This window comes from Crocodylus siamensis, chromosome 6 (genome assembly GCF_052110815.1).
Source record: "Crocodylus siamensis isolate JL-2025a chromosome 6, ASM5211081v1, whole genome shotgun sequence".
NCBI lineage: Eukaryota > Metazoa > Chordata > Crocodylia > Crocodylidae > Crocodylus > Crocodylus siamensis.
The window spans coordinates 81,683,865-81,705,264 of NC_143400.1; the positions used below are offsets into that span (position 1 = coordinate 81,683,865).

The 21,400-nt window shown below is 43.6% G+C and overlaps 1 long non-coding RNA gene across 4 annotated transcripts in view; it reads right to left on the reverse strand.

Moving 5' to 3' along the window:
* LOC149863065 (uncharacterized) overlaps window positions 1–21,400 on the reverse strand; it is a 128,493-nt gene that overhangs the window by 28,125 nt on the left and 78,968 nt on the right. For 2 of the 4 annotated variants that reach the window (XR_016443062.1, XR_016443063.1), the window contains 2 exons: window positions 13,679–14,581; window positions 8,188–8,324 (listed from right to left, as the gene is read on the reverse strand). This is a non-coding gene — a long non-coding RNA (uncharacterized LOC149863065). Of the gene's footprint in view, window positions 1–656; window positions 1,422–3,926; window positions 4,112–8,187; window positions 8,325–13,678; window positions 14,582–21,400 lie in introns of those variants that run through there. The other 2 variants (XR_016443064.1, XR_016443065.1) reach the window with 2 other exon arrangements.

Sequence of the window (21,400 nt, forward strand, 5' to 3'; positions counted from 1 at the left end):
TTCCTCTGGCATGTTTTGCAATACTTGCCTGTGGGGATGCTCAGCCTCTCCTATCTCTGAGGCTTGCAGGGAATTGACCCCCCTCTGCTCCTCTCCAGGGCCAGAAATACCTCTGAGCAGCCTTCCTCCTCCAACCCGGAGCAAGATGCTGCTCCAGAAGTGTGGTGAGTGTTTCTCTTCCCTTCCGGTCTCCAGCTGCAGCCCTGCCAGCCCTCCATGCTGTAAGTGTTGTTTGTTTTTACTTTCTCTGTCTGTTGCTGCCAGCTGCTTTTCTTCCCCTGACCTCCCTTGCCCAACATACAAGGCACCTCGGAGCTTTTGTTTGCTCTTTCTCTCACCCCTTCACACTGCACCACACCTACACCTAGATTTCTGAATTTATATACAGAGACAGCTATATTTCCATCACTTCCATAAAGTTCTTGACTGCATCACACCTATGCCTAGATTTCTGAATTGATGTACAGAGACAGCTATATTTCTATTGCTTTCATAAATTTCTTGATTGCACCACACCTACATTTTTTAATTTATATAGGAACACAAATACATTTATATATTTGTAGAAAAGGAAGACATGAAACACACCATAAAGGTAAAAAGGCAGGTGGCCAGATTGGCCAGCCTTCAGGGAGTGGTGGAAGAGGGGGTAGAGGAAGAGTTGTAAGTCCCTCCCACACTACCATCACCAAACAGAGACACAGCCTCTTTTCTCCTGCTAAAAGGGATGAGGCTGCTACAAGCAGCAAGGTGACACCCCACCATACTTGCTTGGATGCTGGTTTGATGGAGCAGCTGGTGTTCCTGAAGGTGAGCCTCCCACTGCTGGGGTTCCCCAAGCTCCAGGTGCACTGGGACTGAATGCCATCCTCCTCACTCCATCTACATCTATTACCTTTTTAATTTTTTTTTAAAATGAAGTAATGCCCCGCTCTCAGCTGGAGGGGGCACTAACTGCTTCACCAGCCAGCAGGAGAAGAACATGTCCCCGCTGAGCTCGTTCCCCTGCCACGATGAACTTGGAGGTCTGGGATGGGACTATGGGGAAGGAGGAGGCCCCAGGTCCTGGACATGACCACGAAAACTGCACCCTGCCAGGGTAGGGAGACCTGGTGGGACTGCTGAAGGCACAGCAGCCCCATAAGTGCCAGGGCCAATGATCGCCTGGTGAAAGGTGGGTAGGAGGCACCATAAGCTCCAGCTAATGCATGCACACACACAGTCTTGGCTGGGGAAAGAGTCTGACAGGCCTGACACTTGCTGGTTGCAGTAGAGTTGTGAGGCTTCCAGTGTGCTCGGCTTAGCTGCCCAGGATTCCAGCTTTTGGGTTGAAAAACCCTTTGTTAGGCTGAAAAAGTACCTGCAGTTGGTGCGTCTCCTGGTCCTGGATGAAAGGAAGATTAAAGAAGCCAGAGGCTGACCTGGAACATAATGCAGGCAAGAAAGCCAGTCAGTGAAAATGGAAATGGAGGCGTCAGGGGGTGAGGAACAGGCTGGTGTGGGGAAGAAAGGGGGATGTAGCAGATCAGGTACAAGTGCAGAGGTACCTGGGAAGTCAGATGTCCGGCAGGTTGTAGTGTGTCAGAATTCCACTATCTGATCTATATTGAGTCCATGAGTTTCTATACCTAGGAGATTGATGAAGTGACGTTCATAGGCCTGGTTGTGAAAAGTGGTTAGTAATTTGCTCCCTCTCAGGATCAGGCCTGAGAGACTGGAGGCACAGTGTTTTTTGGTGAGGAATGTGCCCCCACAGGTAGTTGGGTATTGTTGTGTTCGATAGATTCTGGTAGGCAGTTTGTGGGGGTACTGGAGATAGTTGGCAGGTTTTGTGTTTTGAGCTGTAGGAAGTTGGCTTCAGTTTTGGTGATGAGGTTAGGCACTTGTTTGAATGTACAAGCCACTTTTCAGAAATTCATAGATTCATAGATGCTAGGGTCGGAAGGGACCTCAATAGATCATCGAGTCCGACCCCCTGCATAAGCAGGAAAGAGTGCTGGGCCTACATTACCCAGCTAGATACACATCCAACCTTCTCTTGAATACCCCCAGGGTAGGGGAGAGCACCACCTCCCTTGGGAGCCCGTTCCAGACCTTGGCCACTCGAACTGTGAAGAAGTTCCTCCTAATATCCAATCTAAATCTGCTCTCCTCTAGCTTGTGGCCATTATTTCTTGTAACCCCCGGGGGCGCCTTGGTGAATAAATACTCACCAATTCCCTTCTGTGCCCCCCTGACGAACTTATAGGCAGCCACCAGGTCGCCTCTCAACCTTCTCTTGCGGAGGCTGAAAAGGTCCAGTTTCTCTAATCTCTCCTCGTAGGGCTTGGCCTGCAGGCCCTTAACCATACGAGTGGCCCTTCTCTGGACCCTCTCCAGGTTATCCGCATCCTTCTTGAAGTGCGGCGCCCAGAATTGCACGCAGTACTCCAGCTGCGGTCTGACCAGCGCCCGATAGAGGGGAAGCATCACCTCCTTGGACCTATTTGTCATGCATCTGCTGATGCACGATAAAGTGCCATTGGCTTTTCTGATGGTTTCGTCACACTGCCGACTCATGTTCATCTTTGAGTCCACTAGGACTCCGAGATCCCTTTCCACTTCCGTGCCACCCAGCAGGTCATTTCCTAGGCTGTAGGTGTGCTGGACATTTTTCCTCCCTAGATGCAGCACTTTGCATTTCTCCTTGTTGAACTGCATTCTGTTGTTTTCTGCCCACTTGTCTAACCTGTCCAGGTCTGCTTGCAGCTGTTCCCTGCCCTCCGGCGTGTCCACTTCGCCCCATAGCTTAGTGTCATCTGCAAACTTGGATCAAATGGGCCTATGAACTTCACTTCATCAGCCTCCTCCCCCCACCCCGGCCCGTTCTTATCTGAGTTTCCACTTTCAGGCAGAGGGAGGGCAGGGGAACAGCCCCATGGTCACCAGGCCAGAAGACTCTGCTAGGCAGAAGTTTCTGGCTGGGGATGAGGAGGGGAAGGTTGGGGTGGGGACAGGGCAGGGCCTGGTGGGCCTTGCTCCTGCCACCACTGGGTCCAGCCACCAACTCCTCCCAAGTCCTGCTGCTGCTGGCACCTTATCTTTGACAGAAAGCCACAGCAGATAATTAATTTTCTAAATTTTTATGGGCCCCATCGGCCAGATAAAATGGCCTGGTGAGCCAGATGTGGCCTGCGGGCCATATTTTACCCACCCCTGGTTTAGGAGCTCCGCTCCCTGAAGTCCTCTCAAAGAATCTAATGAAGCAAGCTGTTGCTTATGGAAGTTTGTGCATCTCTGATTTAGTTAGTCTATATGATGCAACTCTACCCTGCCCTCTTCAAACAAGGATAGAGCCCAATGTTTAATTAATATAAATTCATGTAATTGATATAAACATCAGGCCAAAAAAATCAAATCTCAGACAGGTCTGCAGGTTTCTACAGCAAGTATCTCTGGCAATACGTGACCTATTATCACTGCATAGGTCCTGGCATCCAACACTCTTCATTTCCTTTTATTACTGTATCCTGTCCTGAATATATTAAGCCTCCATTGTAGGAACCTTCAGTCTCTTTCCTGAAACTCCTGTCAACATGTGTTTATGCTTTTAAATCATGCTTAGAAATTTATAGGGGGGCTACAGGAAGCCTTCATATGTTCCCATGCATTTTCTTTTAATTTAATATCCTTATGCTACAAGAAACCCAAAAACGTAATTTCTGCATGATTTTGCTGATGTATCACTATCCAACAGAATTTTACAGTGATAATCTTATAATTAGCAATGTATCCCATTGTACCCCACTTGCAAGTCAGCAGGCATCCTTATTTCTTAACAAGAACTTTATTCTTTGTGACTGTCCTGAAATCCTTAGTGACAAGAAAAAACCTAAAAACATTTGAAGGGGAATTATCCTTCATGATGTTCTAATTTCACTCCTTACCTTTCTCTTCCCTGAGGCCCCACACCACAGCCACCTCCACAGCTGGAGAAGGTTGGATGCAATTCTTGCAGAGACTGACAGTACCATTTTGGGTGCCAGCCAGAGGTATCATTAACTGAGAGCAAGTTGTGCCTTCCCCCTGGCGTCTGGTGTGCTGCCTCTGCTGTTCTTCTATCTCCTGCCAGCTGAAAGGAACAGAGACCAACTGCAGGACTTAATCTCTGATGTCCATATGGCTGTACAACATACCAGCCCTTGGCCACTGAACTAACCTCAAAAAATCATCTTTTAAAGGAATATGTATCATGGTACTGAGGCAAAATAGACTGGGTTCCAATGAACACTACCTCACAGAATACATCTGTTACATCTAACACAGAGTAATTTTACAGAACTAAACACAGGTGAGAGAACTTCACATACTGTAGCAGCTGATGGAAATGAAAATTATACCTTTGTGCAAATTGATGGTAGTTCTGTTTTCTGTGACAATAAAATACCATGTATTGAGAGAGGCTACAACGATCTGCTTCAAACATCACTAAGGCCCCAGTTTTGCGAGAACAGAGTACTGATGAACTGTCAAATGCAGGAATATTCAAAAGATGGCAATTGCTAACAGCTGCATATAACAAACCCATGATTTTAGCACACATAATTAAAACCAAAAGTCATTACTATCCCAATTGTTGTACAATGACTCATGTGAAAGCAGTTCATGGTCTGAGTCCAGTTTCTAATGACCAGGTGTCCACAGCACTAAAACTACCATCTAGATTGGCAAGGTTGGAGTGAGAATGGAAGCTCTTAACTCCTCGAACTAGTCCTTCCAGTTCAGGAGCAAGAGTTATGGATAGAGCGTTCAGTGCCGATCATCACAACTCATGCTGCAGTTGCAGAGATGTGGTTACCTAGCACTGTCACTTTGTTACCTATACTGTCACTTCCACTTATCTTGGCAGATAACTCATGTGAAACAGCATGAAAATATTCAAGGTTAGTGGAAGTGCAACTCAGTGCAGTGATATCATCATTACACTGGCTATGATGGGACAACTCTTATCAGTAAGTACTCTCCTGGCAGGAGCCAGGGTTACAAACAATCTACAACAAAATATCTGCTGGCCATTTTAAATTTCTCTACTAAGACATTTAAAGGGAGAATATTTTATTTGCTTAGAGATGTATTTGCCTTTCAATCTATTCCTGGCTATTAATATATAATAGTCATCATCAGTGTATCAGGGGGCCTACCTGGGCCGATCTCCGCGTGGCCATCCACCTGTTCTTGTGCAAACCTCCTGCCACGCCTTGGTCTAAATTGATTAATTAATAGATGTAATTAGGCGGGAGGCTGCCCCTTTTCTGCCTTACTGCTGAGGTGCTATCTGCTGCTCCACTCCTTCCCTGCACCACAGCCCAAGCCTCGCTGATGACATCATGATGTTTTCAAACACGCCAGTCCCCCATGATGGGCCCCAGAATCCTGCTGTAGGACCCCATCTGAGTTCCTCCCTTCAGGCGGACTCTGCTGCCTTCATACCGGGCCATGTAACTCCCTGCCACCGGTTCCCCCTTCGGGTGTGGTCCCCTCACTGGGACCTTCGGCTCACATCAGCCCCAGCCCACCTCCAGGGCGGTCGGGACCCCAGCTCTTGGTCATCCCTCTCGGTGGGCCTCCTTGCCCTTCTGACCCTCCTGGTCCTGGCCCCCGCCTGAGCTACTCAGAAGAAGCTCTGGCAGGCCTTGATGTATGACCCATACTTTTATCCTGGGGTCCCCCTATCTGGGTCCTCCTCGACAGATGTGGGGAGCTGGGGTTACCTCACACTATGACTGGTGCCTCAGGGTCTCACAGGGAATTCTCACTGCCCACCTGGTCGTAGTGCTACCACCAGTGTTACATCCGACGCACACTCTGCCTCCCTGCATTGGAGGACTTACTGGGGTCAGGACTCAGTTCTCTCTCTGGCTGCCCCCCCACACTGGGGGCTCCACATGGCTCATGACGCCCCCTTTACTCAGGGTCTTGGAGCTTCCTTCCACAGGTGGGCTCAGGTGGCCATAGCCATGCCTGGTCCCAACTCTCCTCCTCAGGGTCTCAAACCCCCACAAGGCTCAGGCGGCCTTGGCCACACCTGGCCTCCAACTCTCCTCCTCAAGGCTTGCACCCCCACAACTACCTCTGGTGTACACAACCCATCTGAAGGTGAGGGCTAGGTGGCTAAGGCGCCCCGACCCGCCTTTCACCGAGGTGGTCACTGGCCTGGTATTTCCTGAGGGCTCCCGCACCACTGGGTGCCCCACCAGGCCACCCACTCCCAACAGGGTGTAGTTTCCAGTCATACCTAAGACCAGGAGCCTCCTACCTTCCCCTACAGCTCCTCCCTTACCTCTGGATGAAACTCAGCAGCCCTCAGGCCAGGCAATGTTGTTGCATGCCCCAGCAGCCAAACTGCCTTGTTTATATAGTCAGCCCTGAGCCTAAAATGGCTGCCCTCATTAGGCACTTGGAGGCTGCCAGCTCCAGGGCCTTAAAGTGGCAGGCACACATAGTGCCCTGCCACAATCAGGAACAGCACCATGAAGTTGCCATACCTCAGGGGCGCAATGCCAAGGCATACTCCAACTCTATTTTTCACTGAGAAATAGCCGAACCTGAATTATAGGCAAACTGGAAACTCTCTGCTGTGTGTTTTACACCCCAGCAACCTAGATGTAGTATTTATGGGCCATTGATCTTTCCCCATTGTGCTCAAAGGCAAAATCTGAATAGGTACTTGTGGCCATATAGTATAGGAAAATGAGGTAGAGGTCTCACTCCTTCTTAGTTTTCCCCCTCTGTCTTACACAGGGATGCTTGAGATATGCGCTCAAAGTAGGCCTGAATTTTAATTCTAACCCTGAATTCATCCTGGCAGATTTTAACTAATCACATTTATGGATGGATTGGAAAAATAAGTGTTCTAATATATTCTCTGCTGTTTTACTTAAATAAGGTAAAAAGGTCATCAGTGTCCAGATAAACTTCTGAAGGCTGATATTTTGTGCTATATAAACCAGAATTAAAGAAAGCAATTAATATTCTTGTAATGATGTTCTTTATCTCTGTGAAATAACATGGATCCAGAAGAACCACAGTTGGGGTTAACCACAACCACAGAGACATGTTCTGAAATATTTTTTTACCATATGGTTTCATAATGGCAAGCTTTACAAAGGAAGAGTAAATTGTTCTTCTAATCCTTTTTCTAAATTCTCATGTACTTCTTCTCAGGTGAAGATCCAGCATTTGACAAAGGGAGGTATGGCAGGAGCCACCTGCACTGCACAAGCGGCTGCAACCCCGCTCTAGTTCCTCCCCTGTCAATCCACCTGTATAGGCACACCCTGCTGAGGGAGCCTCTGGAAACATTTTAAAGTTCCCAAAGCAGGTAAGCATCCCCGTCTTCCCCTCTATGCTCAAAGGCACGTCCCCTCCAGTCCTCTTCTCCTCCTGTTGCTGCTGCCCCACCGGAGTGGGCAGGAGTGGCACTGAAGATACCCCCATCCTTGGGAGAGCAGGGAAAGCAGCCATGGTATGTATGGGACAGAGGAAGGGGAGGGGAGAGGATGCCTCTAAGCATGAAGGGGAAGAGGGATTCTCTCCCACTCCGGGAAGTATTTTGAACTTCCCAGAGGGTCTAGCAGCACAGTCCAGTCTTGAAAGAGGGGTGCAGCCATGCCAGTGCACCCCCTCTGGACTCACTCCTGCTTCTTCATGTACTGTACAAAGTATCCTGCAGTTTTCTTAGTTAAATTTAATACTAAATACTTCCTTTAAAAGCAAGAATTTCAAGAAAATGGAAAAAATGGAGAAAAAAAAATTAAAGATTTACAACTTTTGAAGGATCCTCCCCTTTTGCCCCTTGCCCAGTCCCCGAGACTCTTTCCAACTTCATCTGGAATATTGGAACTCAGTAGATACAAGACTGGGTCTAGAAATTGTTTCTTGTGAATTTTCTGAGGTGATTCAGATCAGTATCTCTCTTACCTTGTCTGGCCTGGGCCATCCTAAAAGTGGAAATTAAGAAAAACAACTGGATATGTTTTCCCTGATCTGTAGCAGCCTCTTGTATTCCCATGCCATTCTTTATTTCTTAATGTAAGGTTAAGTCTTAAAAACTGAAAGTGAGAGACAAACCTTCTCACACTCACACACACACAAATCAATGTTTTATTCAGTAGATTAACCATAATAAGAATTCATCTTGTCATTTTTCCCCCTAAAAGGACAAAAGTAATATCCCAGATGGCTGTAAAAAGCGCTCTGTCTTTTTCAACAAAATGTTGATCCTAATCCAAAAGGCAGGCGAGTGATTTGATGGACATGTATGTCTTTATGTAACGTGACAAATCCTACAAAAGAGGAAGAAGAAGAAGAGCAATCTCATTTACAAGAAATCTGAGTTTGGAATGCAATTTGGAAGATTAGAATGAGGAAACATATAATCGACAAGAGTAGTAATTAGAATTGATTTATTGCCTTCTCTTGTTAAGCCTATTATTAAGACAGAATATTTTCCTTCACTTACTACTCCTAACTCATATAAAAAAACTCAACTGTCTAAATCTTAAAGGTTTTGCAGAAACAAAAGCCAACAGTTTTAATAGTTTCCACTTCAAAATGAGGCCATAGTTAGCTAAATGTGTTAACATAAAATCTGTTCTAAAACTCCTAAGTACAAGGAAAATTTGGAGACCTAAACTTTATTCCAGAGTGAACAGCAGTCTTTTCTCATATAAGTGTCTATGATACCAAGGACAAATGTTACAGACAGGGCTCATAGATCTCAAAATATTTTGTCTGAAATGTATCAATTTTCCTTATGTTACACCCATCCTAGAAATTTCTGAAGAAAACTAGTCCTATTTTCAAATGAGGTTTATACTTGTAACAGGGAACCCTAGCTCTGTTACTAGGAGGCAGGGCTGCCATTTTAAGATCAGGGTCTATAGGAACACCAAGTACCAGGAGGGTAGGGATTAAAAGCCCAACCACCCAGGCTGGTCAGCTGACAGGAAGAAGATAAGGCTCTAGGCCCAGGGCTGAGGCTGGCACGGGAAGGGAGCCCCTACATGGCAAGACTACCTGGGAACGCTGTGGCTTCTGGCCAGACTGTTACTGTGGCTCATGAGGCTCCAGGAGTCTACAAGGTACCCAGAGCTGGGAGGTACTCAATACTTGAGGAGCAGTTTGGGGTTTTTAAGGAGCCAGAGTGTGGCTTGTAGGACTTATATTATTTTATAGCCCAGGGACTCATATTTATGTTGTTTTATCTGGTGGAGGAGGAGCCTCATTGAGGCACACTACTGTGCAGAGCCCCAGAGCCAGAGTGTGCTGCACTAGGGGCCGCAGCTTCAGGGGGCAGAACACAGTGCCAAGGGGCACAGCGACAGGGGGTGGGCAGACTCCAGCACCCTGGGTGACAGGAAGTGAGCAGACCCAGTGCCCAACATTTGTAGATCATCTGTGAGGCATGGGCCACCATGCAGGGGAGGCTTGAAGCGGTGGACAGTGACCCCTAGCGTTGGGGTAGTAAATGGGCAGTCTTCCACCTGAGTAACATCATAATTATTGTTCCATCAAGGTGTGGCAGGACCCAAAGGTGGGTGGGTGGCAGAGAGACAGAGGGTCAGGCCTACATTAGACAGGCCTGGGGATGGACCCCTGTCAATACTCCTAGATTTAAAAATGCTAGTTCCCTACAGATGTGCATCAGAAATAGAAAAGCACTTTGTTGTCTAAGGCCTGCTTAACTCCCAATTTGAATGTATACATTTATTCTCTTACTTGCTACCTAACCTGGAATCTCCTAAACTCCACAGGGGCCCAGTTCATTCTAGTATTCTCATAGCACATCTAATGCTTAGACTGCACACACAAATGTGTAGTGAGGGAGGAAGAGGCTGTGTCTCCATTTATCCAATAATTCTGTGTTTGGACATGAGTTCAGTTTCTTCCTCCCTCTGTGATAAAACCATATGTCACACCTCTTAGGAGAATGACCTATCCAACAGTCTAGGGCAGTGGTTATCAACCTTTTTAGACTCAACGCACCCTTCATGAGACCCAAGATTCCCCTCCAAAAATGACAGCTCAGAGCTCCTCACCCATTTTTTGACTATGGAAAAATACTAGACCAATTCTTCTCTTGCAAAGAACTCAGAAGGCACGTCTCCACAAGCAAGAATGTGTGCGTCCCCAGGGACGAGTAGCAGCAGCACACCTTGTGTCATTGTTCCTTCTCCCCAGGGAACACCCGTGCGACATGTACTCTGTCACGCAGCAAGTTCCGTGGTCAAAAATCACGCCCCCCCCCCCCCCCCCCGCTGCAAAGTAGCAGCATGGGGAATGCCTGCATGTGCAGAACTTGCAAACTGTGGCACCACAAATGGGTTTGCAGCTTTGCATACTGCACATGCCCACTTAGCTGGACACACCCAGAAAGATCAAACTGGGTCAGAATATTTTTGAAACTATGGATTCTCTGGGTTTAACTTGTGAGTCACATGTATATGTTTGCCGATGTGGCAGCACCCCATGGTACTGTTAAAAGAATCTCATGGCACCCCAGGGTGCCACAGCAGCCTGGTTGAATCACTGGTTATTCTGTTATAGTGGCTGGCTGTCTCAGTTCATTCCTGTACTACTTTGCAAGGAATATGTAAATATTCATTGAGCAAAGACAAAAACCAAGAATAAGAATGATTCTCTAATGATTAAAATACTTGCCTATCAGTGTAAAAACATGCAGTCCAGTCACTGCTAGAGTAACTAACTAAGTATTGTTTTTTATCCACTGACTGCTTAATATTTTTATATTTTTACTTAAGATATCACTAAGATACAGAGTAGGCCCAAATTAACCTTCTTCCAGCTAAGTGCAGGAACTACTAGGCTTGCTTGCTCTCTGTGCACAATCGAACAGCTTCAATGAGAGATAGGGCTCTGCTAGTTGGGGCCTCTCAAAGGGTCTACAGTTTTGAATCCCTTGAGATAGAAATAGAAAATGAATTCATGTCTTCTATATCACATGCTCCATGAATATTTTAAATATTTCCATTTTAATAAGAGTGATCCCTGCCCCTCCCTCCCCCCCCCTTTTTTTTTTTCATAGAAAGTGCTTAAGGCACCAAATTCCAGGAGTGCATCCAGGGCTATGTATCCTGAGTAAAAGGAGGCACCTTCCCACAGCCCAGCATAAGAAGGTTACCAAATGCAGAGAAGGAGGGGCATTTTAGATGCATTGCTTTCCATGGCTGTGTGTTTGCAGCAAACAGATTTATATGAGGTTCAAACCCAGCTCAGAAGGAGCTCTCTTTCCGATGTGAGGGCATGGAATGAAACATAGGTTGGTGATTAATCCTGCTGCCTAATAGCTGCCCTAGAGATGATAAAAAACATTTTGCTACCAGGTGCTATGGAAATGTTCCTTGACCTCAGTTAGAATCCTGTATTCTTGGAGCTAAAGGACAAATATCCTTAGCTGAGATGCCCATGAGAGATTGAAATAATATGTTTTTATTATGTGTCTATTGCTTGCTTCCCATAATAAAAACCATCCCTTAGGAGCCATTTTAAAAAATTTCTTAGAGTATGCCATTCAAGCTCTGAAGTACCCCAAGCCTGATCATCTTGAGATGCCTAATAAGATCAGTTTGAGGGTCTATTTCAGCATTTGTTGTATAATTAAGACCTGATTCACCATTTTTCTTCTCTCCAGGTCATACCAGTAAAGCTGCTTTACTATCAGATACAAAGGCCATAATTATTTTTCCCCAAGCAAGATAGCTCAGTTTACTTCCTATCACTATAACAGCAGACTTTTCTATTTTCTTGTTTGAGCTATGCTTCCTCTTTCAGAATGGTGCTTTAACAGTGGAGCAATGTGTTCAAAACGCACAAACCATTTGACATGAGATATTCAACAAGTTTCATCCAGTATCTGTACCATAACAGAAGCGTTTGTCTTAGACAGTTACATGAGGATTATTCCAACAATAAATGCTGACTTTCCAAGCGTTCTTCTTTGCCTTGTGTTCTCCCAGGTCTCTTACCTTATCAATCACTCACTACAGGCCAATAAAAACTCCATCAGGTACACAGTAATAACAAATATAACATGGAATACACATCTCCATAATTCTAGTTCTGGCTGGAATGATTTCCAGAAAAATAAAGTACTTCCTTCCTCTGCTAAAAAAATATCAAAATTAACCATTAGATGAGAGCTGACTTCAGCTCTCAAAGATCAGTTTTAATTACTGAATGTTAATACTGTTCTAATAACAAACTGATAGATGCTAAAGGCTAATTTTGGAAACAAAACTACCACTAGAAGCCTGCAGTTAAACAACTTCTTGCTCATTCAGCTTCTTAAATTCAGCCTATTGATTTAAAGGGTAATAACTTTGATCCATTCACATCAATGGGTGTAATTCAGGTGCTACTGATACAATTTAAAGTATATGATTTCACTGCTCATCAAAATGGAAAAAAAAGGGGCAATCATATCTGTATCACCTACGAGTGACAACTCGTTATGATATCACTTGTGAGTGATCTTGGGATACATGGAAATGATTTTTCCCCAGTGAAGTAGTCAGGCACAGCTTTGTGAGTTGCATTCAGCTCCCCAGAGGAAAGCTAAGCACAAATCGTTCAATGGAGTGTATGGAACTGGCCAAGAGGGAAACATGTACAAGGAGGCCAAGGTAGGTGTCTCTAGATCCCATCCTGGCATCAAAGCCTGAAGTCCAGACATTGTTATATTTTGACTATCTGCACAATGCGGGGCATCTCAGACAGCAGGAAACTATTTTACAGGCAGAATTGGGAAGGGTACCACCACTTCCTTGTTTTTTCAATCTACTTGTTTATGTGTTTTTTAGCTTATACTATGGAAAATGTGAAAGAATAAAGATAATTTGAAATAGAAAATATTACCAAACATGCCCAACACCATCTCAAACCATGCCTTCAAAGAGATAAGACACCAAAAGTAATTACATAAAACAGTGATTAATTTAACTGTTAATTTACAGTTGAGAATTAGTTCCAGATGAGCTGTGCCATGATACAGCTTCAGATGGTGCACAGATTGTCTGATTTTTATAATTTACTAAGACTAATTAAATCAAATTCTTTAATAAGATATGGAAATAAATTCTAGTATTGTTCTCCTTTTTAAAAAAAAATGTTAAAAATGCAATAGATACTAGATAAGAAAATAAGGCACTATTAGTACAACAGTATAACAGTTCATGTCTAAAATTCAACTGTAATCCTGAAAAAAATTGAGAGGAAGAAAATGGTTCATAAGAATGCAATCTACTGATTGATATACAATTCTATGCATGGATAGACAATGTTATATTTTTCTAGCAATGTTTAGGAGAAAAGTAATGCCCAGTAGTAAGTCACTATTTGGTTGCTCATAAGCAGTAACTATAGTTGTATACAATAATGAATGACAAAAAAGCTATGTTTATTGTATTGAGAATTTCACAGGTATCTTGTGGGAATGTCTAGCTGAATATCAATAAAGGTGAAATACAAGAAACCCTATACCCCACTGAATGACTTTTTTTGTAGGGTAAAATATTTATGTAGCCTTCCAAGTTCCAGTTTAGTAATGGAGAGAAGATTTATGTACCCACAGGGTCCCCATTTTATCCATAGGTTCATTTTGTAAAATACAAGGACGTACCTCCTTTCTCCATGACTGTCCCCTGGGAATACCCTGGCAGTTGACGATGAATGCAGACTTCCTTTCTGGTGCCTCTGGCATCTTTTCCATTCTCTCTCTTTCTGTATGTAGGGCTCAAACACAAGGTGATGAATGTATCAGAAGCAAAAAGCCAGAGTGTGCCACCGCACGATAATTCTTTTGTAGAAGTCAGAGAACTAAGTGAATGCCCTCCAGTGGAGGTCCTTTTGTTTTGGGGATTGGACTGAGGTTGTTTGGCCCTTCCATAAGAATCTTCTCTGGCTCTCAAATCTCAGGGACACCTAAACTAAATACAGGGCATGAATTGTGTCTGTGGAGACTTCTGTCCTCAGAGCAGTTCTGTCTGATTTTGACTCTCTCCAGTGTTTTGGAAATACAACTCCACTTAATGATTCAGCTAGCATGGGCTCCCTTGCCCATAGTCAATTCTTGATACTTCTGTTAAGAGGTGTCTTGATACTCACCACATTGTTGTGCTTGTAGCACAAGACAGAACTATGTGCTTTTTAAATCCCTTTCCCCTCAGTAGGTTCTAGCGTCATTTATTTCCGTGGTCTTTCTAGTACACATCCAGAACATAAAATCCTTGATAACCCTTCATAGAAGTGGGACCCTATAGCCAAACTGCTATAGTCAAACCCTATAGCCAGAATTAGTGCCGACCACCAGACTTACCAAAAGCTAAACCTTACCTTCTTCCAGACATACAAAGTTGTGGGCACTTTGGATTTGAAGTTAATCCTTTGAGGGATATGTGACAGTTGAAGCAGTCTTTGCAAAAAACAATTCCCTGCTTGAGTTAGAGCAGCTTAGAGAGCTGTTAGAGAGAACTTGGAGAACAGCTTACCTTTGAAGGTATACATTGCATTGTTTAATTGGCACCTGCACAAAAGAGAAAGATGGAGACTGGAAAGCTTACCATGAAAAGAAATATTGCGACAAACAAAACGTACACAATGAACTGCAATTGCTGCCATGCACAGCTGATTTGTAAACATTATTTGAAATGGTTTCATCATAATGTTTCATGTAATGCCATCAAAGGAAGGAGAGATCACAAGTTCTATAAGGAATGATAGGGTGTATGCAATGGAACAAAAGACTCCGGCTGCATTCTCAATAAACCAAATATATGTTATCAGACCTTGCTGTACAAAACAGCCGTACATTCTACTTTATCTGCTGTGTTCCAGATACTGTTATGATTTTCAACTTCATCCTTGTGCAGTATGTTCTTAACAATTATCCACAAAAAAACAAACTCTGTGCAACTGTTCTATAGTAGACGCCAACAGCAGTAGTACTTTTATAATACACTTTGGGACCTTAATATTGTTTATATTATAATAGTCTTTATTAAAACACACACACACGTGCACACGCAGTCTACTGGCGATAAGTCATTCTGCTTATCAAATTCACTCCCCAAACACCTTTATGTTTGGTAGATGCTAGAGAGAAAAGCTTTTACTAACTAACAGCTTATTAGATCTACAATAAAAATACAACAAAAGCCCCTATTTTTCTGAACAAACATCTCTTTCGCATTGTCTGCACATCTCTTTTGCGTTGTTTATAGCCAAGGCATTTTGGATTGGATGGGTGTGTTGCTATGAGAGCAATTGGCAACTGGTATTGCTTGATAATATCACAGGTGTTAAAATAAAACAGATTGTGCTTTTCTGTAGCTCAGCTGAACAGTGGAGGAAGAAACTAAGATCCCTTTGCCACACCGTTGCCAACATGGCTGGATCTTGGGTCTGACTGTCTTATAGACCACATATTTCAGATCTTAGGATAGTGGCCACTGCAAACAAAGAAGGGGTGGGTTAGCTGGAACATGGTAGTGAAAAGCTTTACCCTTCTCCCTCCTTTCCTACCTGCAAACTAAATTAGCTGTCCAGACACAAAGGGGGAAGGCAGTTGCATCTTTTTTTTTAGGGCTGCAGTCATTCAGAGCCAGACTTTTAAAGATATTTGGGCATCTGAGGGCCTCTCTACATGTGCAGGTAAATGCGTGATAGGATCTAATCAATGATCTACACAATCACACCTCCTGCCATGCCACACGTTTATGCCATGCTGTGGGGTTGTGACTCAGATCCCGTCACACCTTCAGGCCAGTGCCGGGAGACCTTAATCCCAGGTTCCCCCTGTACTAACAAGAAGCAAGTACTCACAGCTGGGAGGCCCTTCACCTGACATGGCTCCCAGCCACAGAAATGTACCATGAACTCCTGCAGCTGGGAGCCCCGTCAGGTGATCTGGGCTCCCAGCCACATGAGCATCAGGTGCGGTTTCCTGGGCATGGGAATGCACTTGTGACGTGAGGAGGCTCCCAGCCACAGAGGCATGTGCTTCTGCAAATGGGAGCCAACCTCAGCTGGGAGCTCACAGGTTTAGGGGTGCACATAGCCCCCCTCCCCAACTGGGAGCTCTGATCAACTGATGGCGCTTCCAGCCATAGGGGCCCTTGGCCACACGTTCAATTAATGTCATGCTAGGAAGCAGCTACAAAGTTATAACACTAACTTTGTAGCTCATTCTTCTTTTTAGCATGTGATTAAGGGTGCCTATACACAAGCGGGGAGGCTACTCCAACATGCTGCAATTACAGCCCATCAGAGCAGACACTATTAATTGAGTCTGCTGAACTGTGGTAATTACTGCGTTCCAGCAGCCTCCAGCATCTCGCGCATCAGCATCCCCATACTTCAAAATGGTGACGGGGTGTTTTATCTAAAACTCATTTAACAAGCTTTAGATAAATGCCCCACCATCTTTTTTAAATGGGGGGACGCTGATACACAAGACACTCCAGGTGCTTTAATTAGAGTGGCTCTCGGAGCTGCTCTATTTAAAACGCCTCTCCCCCGCATTCCTGGAGCATGTGTATAAAAGCCTTAATTGAATGAACATGTGGTTGAGTGACCACTTACAATGCAGTTAACTGGTTAATCACGCTATAAGTGTAACGTGAAGATGGGGCCTAAAATGTGCCTTGTTGGATTTTAAAACGCGCCACCGTACCCAAATCCCATCGATTTCATTAATTCAATCAGTTACATCTTTAGATGACATGATGAATTTAAGAATACAGCCCAAACTTTCTTCCCAGAACAGAAGGGAGCAGCAAAAGGAAAATTATATTGCTTCTTGCTTGAGTCTGAGCATAAATGCTCAGTCATACTGTAACAGTCTTTAAATCATCTATTAGTTAATTCTGACAAGTAGGAGTCCTTGCTGAATGCAACCTTCAGTCAGACACTCCACAACAAAAATCATCTTGCCCTGCTTCTCACAGTCCTGAGTATGAATGAAATCTGACTCACTGGTTCTTTCTTTTAGGAAAGGGAGCTGATTTTTTTCATTTGTTCTAAACACGTTTTCATTTGGGTTTTTTGACACTAACAAATGTGCTGCAATATATTTGGACACACACAGTATACAGGGAGTTTCTGCTTTTACATATGAAAGGTAAACAGAACTATAGCATAATTTTAAAGATTTTCCTTTCCAGTGTTATTTATATTGAAGACAATCATATTTATTTACGCAAAATGAAAGAAGATGCAAAAAATATGGAGACTTGCAGGCACACATGCATACCAATGTGCATGCAAAGTAGGCTCCAGATGAGCCAGGATTTGATTCTTAAGAAATCAGGCACATAAATAAAACATCATTGCAGGGCTGGATTCTCCTGGTATATAGCTGAACATGATAAAATAAACATTTTGATTTTCATTTTGATACTGATATGACTTGACCCTGTAATGTCCTGTTCAAAAGGTCTCACAGTTTTCATTGTATAAATCACATCTTAATATAGAGATTATTATTGGGGCACTTTCCATCTGTTCAGAACCACACAGATCATCTTTAGTGCATCTTAAGATTAATAGCATCCCTAATGCAATTACAGAAATGTAGGATTAGCACTTTGAGGAAAATATTTAAGGCACTTCTACACATGCTCCGAAAGCTGCTCTAATTAAAGTGCTGCAGCATCTCATGTATTAGCGTCCCCACATTTCTAAATGGCAGTGGGGACACTTGAATTAAAGCTTGTTCAATGAGCTTTAGTTCAAGTGCCCCTGCCACCATTTTTAAGCATGGGGATCAGAGGCAACTGGTGCCTTCTGAGGGAACAATTTGTGGACAGGCCCGAGGGCAGGCCAAAAGCCCCATATCCACTCCTAGACTTTGTGCTGTAGCTTAGTGCCTACCCCCCCAAAAAAAAACGCTGCCAGCCCACACAGCAGAAAAACTGCCCTGTCCTGAGTGGTGCTGAGTCAGGGGCCAATCTCAGGGTGAGCATGTGCCCCCCTCCCCCATGCCCCCTTTACCAGTTGCCTGAGATGGGGATGCTGATACACAAGATGCAGGAGGCTGCTGGAACGCAGCAATTACCAGGCACCAGCAAACTTGATTAATCAAGTCTGCTCTGATACACTGGAATTCCAGCACATTGGAACTGCTGCTATACTCGCATATAGGTGCCCTTAATATCTTTAATTTGGCTCAGTGCAAGTCAGCAGTTAAAAGTAAGTATCAGGAGACAGAAACATGTTATCTGACAGATCTACATGGAAAAACCAACAAGTTCTCCACAGATTATCATTCTGGAGGTCAATTCTGTTGACCTCCATGGATTATCATTCTGTTTTATTCTGCTGTCAGTCTCTTTAGGGCTAGAGATGGAAACTAGTCACAAGCCAGTAAAAAAAGTGATCATACACCGGTTCACTTCTGTACCACAACAGAAGTTCGGTGCAAATAAACTGCTATCAAAATGGCCAAAACCAGTTTAAGATAAACCTGGAGGGATATAATATCATACTTAACTGATTTGGGTTAAATTGGCTTATTGACCTTCTGTTCCAAATCCCCTCTAGATTCAAGTTAACTTACAGTCCCCCAACATCCCGGGATCCTTAGCACCTCCCTTGCAGACACCTTGCAGGGTGGGTGGAGTTACTCTTGCCCCAAACTGTCTGCTTCGGCCTAGCAGGGAGGCATACTCTAGCACTGTCCCCCACTCCTCGCCCCAGCTTCTGGCTAGGCCTCTTTCAGCATGTGGCTGCATTTCTGGAATCAAAGAAGTGAATGTCTGTTCACCTGCTTATTGGTTCAATCTATGCAGGCTAGACTAACCTATGAAGATTGAATCAGTTCAGCCTTGGGCTTTTTGACTGTCTGTACTTAGCCCAGGTGTCAACCTATTTTTTCCCTCTACAATGAGGTAAGGCAACATTTTGAGAGCCTGTGAAGTCACTGCACAGCCTTTTGTACCAGAGCTTCACTGACTATGATTCTATGACAGCATTTTAGTGTGGCCAAAAGTGGGTAGGGTATGAGTTTGAGAGCTTACTGGCAAGTTCTCTTATGGAGCAGGTGTGCATAAGCACCCTGAAGCAATTCACAGTCAGGAGAGACAGCTTTCTTGAGTGTCCTGTGATAAGAATTTGGCACTTCATTGCAGGGTAAGATAAGATATGAGAATATTGTCTTTAAAGTGTACGTCCTTCACTGAAAAATCTAATAATCCTTAGCTCATTTAAGTAAAGAAGCTAGCCCTTAACTTTCACTTGACTTCATACAGTACTTCAGGAAATACATATTCCTACAGACAATATGTTAAATTCCAATGAAAACATCCAAAAGTCATTAACAGAAAATCATACCTCTGATTCTATTGCATAATTACTTGTAGATAATATTTACCCTGTGGTTAAATGGTCATATAGAGGAATTAAATGGTCACAAACTCTTGGAAGACCATTTTAGGCTGGGCATAAGGAAAAACTTCTTTACTGTTCAAGTCCCCAGCACCTGGAATAAACTCCCCACAGAGGTGGTGCAAGCAGTTACTCTGGACACTTTCCAGAAACACTTGGATGCCTATATTGCTGGGATCATTTGACCTCAGTTGACTGCCTGCCCCTTGGGCAGGGGACTCAACCCAATGATCTTGTAAGGTCCTTTCCAGCCCTACAGTCTATGAAATCTATAATAAAATACTACAGAAAGGGCATATGCCCTTAATGCACAGCTATAAACTGCAGAGCTTATTGCTCCGCAGTGTATTGTTCTCAGGAAGCTCCCGGATGCACGGTTTATACTTATGGCCAGACCACAGCACATTGAGCCGGGTTGCAGCAGCATCAGCTGGCAGGGGTCCCATGAAGGTCAGCCTGCCAGCCCAGGGCTGCTCCAGCTGCACTCATCGTACTGCAGGGGCTGCCTGGGGAACAAGGGTGCTTCAGTGCTGGGCTAGCCACCTGCACTGAAGCACCCTTGTGCCCCAGCAAGCTGGTATCTATGCTTGTACTGCTGCACGGAAAAAACCTCTGCAGCAGGGTAGTACTTGTATTTAGCAGGGTGGTACTTGTATTTACAAGTACTAGCCTGCTATGGAGTTTATTAGTTTCATGCACCCTAGTGGGGGTGCATGTTTAGACACCGAGACATTTACTGCATAATTAATTAGGCTACTGCACAATGAAGGTCTCGTGTAGATGTGCCCAAAAGGTAGTTAATTGCTCCTCATAGTATAGTTTTGAAGTGAGGAAAGAAAAATGCTATCTAAAATATACTTGTATTTATTTTATGTAAAACACTTTCATATACTGCAGTCAGGAGCATTTTCATTTATCTCTATTTGTGGGGTGTCTTGCCCTATTAAAATATGAAATATTAATATTTTACTACTGCAGTAATATGGTCTATTTCTTTTGAGATGGGAATGCATAAATATTTAAGTTGCCTCACATTTATTACAGGTTTACTTTTATCATACATATAAAAAGCTTTTAATATACGACTTTTGGATTTCTCCAGACTGCAGGGTTATTATTTGCATAACTGTGTTTTGATATAGAACAGTCTACATTTGCACTTGCAAACCTTTCTAGAACTTGTATAAAATGAATAATAGAGGTGTATGCTTGACCTGTTGAACCACAAAGGATTTAGATGATATGATGGCTTGCCTTTTTGTGCAGGATCTATAGTACTCAGTGAGGAATGCACCGAAACAATTAATTTTGTTCCTCACTTGCAACACCTGTGAAACTTACAACTTATATACATATCCCACAAAGCTTCCTGTAAGCTTTTGGCAAGGAATTGAAGCTTGTTTATTAAAACCATCTATTAATATGGTTTTCACTTTAGAAATGTAAAATATCATTGTCATATTTTCGTTAAGGCCTGTATACAAAGCAATTAAGGTAAAAATGGGAAATGGGTCTAGTGCAACATGTACCTCTGAGAAAGCAGATTCAAAGCTGAAAAGAAATGAGGCATTGAAAACAGTTCTGAAACACTCTAAGATCCCAACAGAAACATAACTGATTATTTATTCAAATGTGCGTGTACTATTTGATAGTTCTAGACTAATTTCAGCCAACATTTGGGTTTTATACCGTTTTTGCATGTTTATGGACATGTAGATGCATATGACAGCAGATTTGTGTGGTACTTCTGAAAATTTAAGCAAAGTAATTCTTCTCCCTGACTTTTTTTGGAGATTTCTTGGAGGGAATTGTTTTAAAATCTCATTTCCCATTTCTTGAAAATAGTAAGCCTGTTGTGCAGTCGCAGAGCATGGCTACATTATACATGAATGCTGAGGTGAAACAGATTGTGATGTTTGTTCAATTTATATTAATTAAAGCTTTTATGAAAAGTTTAAAT